Below are 1,180 nucleotides of genomic sequence, written 5' to 3'. Positions count from 1 at the left end.
CCCATGATGTATACATCCATGGATAGCTCTGATCTGGGTGAACAACTTATCCAAAAATCACCCAGATTCGAGCAGGGGTTCCCGAATTCCATGGAAGTCTGTCTTCTCCTTCAAAGTTAGTATGGGCCATAATCCTGGGGCAGGAGGCTGGCAAACAGCCCCCTCCAAAACACTGTGGCGAGGTTGGTTTCGCCACAGTGCCGGTCTCTCCTCCACGAGATGGATGAGGAGTTCCTGGTCAAAATGGATGCTTGTTGGAACATCCTCATCCGAGTGGCTTCTGGAAACCTATAGACAGTGATAATTATTAATGAAGTTTGATGTGAAACCGCCAACACTCCAGCTGTGGTGAAACTCTTCCAGGATGCACACTTCATAGGTGTTCTTGGAACATCATATGTAAAATGGAACATGGTGTGAGTTGTAGTTTCACCGCTACTGGAGTGGCAGAGATTGAACATCTATAACGGAAGCAAATATATGCTCACAGTCCCACGGCGACCACGGGCATGACCTCACGAAGAGATCTCCTTCCACGACCCCTAGGAACTGGGCCACGTGGTCTTGTTGCTGGAGGAGAAATGACTGCCTCCTCCTAAAGTTAATAGAAATGGTTCAAAATGATTATGCTGTAAACTTTATTAGCGTCTCTTTCCATTGCTATTCAAGTATACCTGTCTTGGCTCGTGAGTACTTGTCCTGCCCACATCTGTTAAAGGTTGTCTTTGGCTGAATTCCTATAAAACAATATGAATTTTTTTTTTTATCTAGTGTTGAAATAGTATTTAGTATTAGGGTATAGTATACCCCATTTTCTAAATACATACTGTCTCCATTTAGGAGTGTGTCCTCTCCGTTTCATCTTGTGACCTGCTAGATGATGATTGCTCCTGAAATATTGTTTGACAAAAATTAATTAGTATATACAGTACAGACCAAAAGTTTGGACACACCTTCTCATTCAAAGAGTTTTCTTTATTTTCATGACTATGAAAATTGTAGATTCCCACTGAAGGCATCACAACTATGAATTAACACATGTGGAATTATATACATAACAAACAAGTGTGAAACAACTGAAAATATGTCATATTCTAGGTGCTTCAAAGTAGCCACCTTTTGCTTTGATTACTGCTTTTCACACTCTTGGCATTCTCTTGATGAGCTTCAAGAGGTAGTC

General features: G+C 41.5%; 1 long non-coding RNA gene across 1 annotated transcript; it reads right to left on the bottom strand.

Annotated features, from left to right (window-relative positions):
• Positions 1-269: 269 nt before the first annotated feature.
• LOC121001874 lies at positions 270-867 on the bottom strand. The gene is made up of 4 exons (XR_005779163.1): positions 828-867; positions 675-737; positions 489-595; positions 270-288 (listed from the first exon to the last, which is right to left on the bottom strand). It is a non-coding gene; the product is annotated as an uncharacterized LOC121001874 (long non-coding RNA).
• Between the last annotated feature and the right edge of the window lie 313 nt (positions 868-1,180).

The sequence above is a fragment of the Bufo bufo genome, chromosome 5 (genome assembly GCF_905171765.1).
Source record: "Bufo bufo chromosome 5, aBufBuf1.1, whole genome shotgun sequence".
Lineage (NCBI taxonomy): Eukaryota > Metazoa > Chordata > Amphibia > Anura > Bufonidae > Bufo > Bufo bufo.
This window is presented reverse-complemented; position numbering and strand designations above follow the sequence as displayed.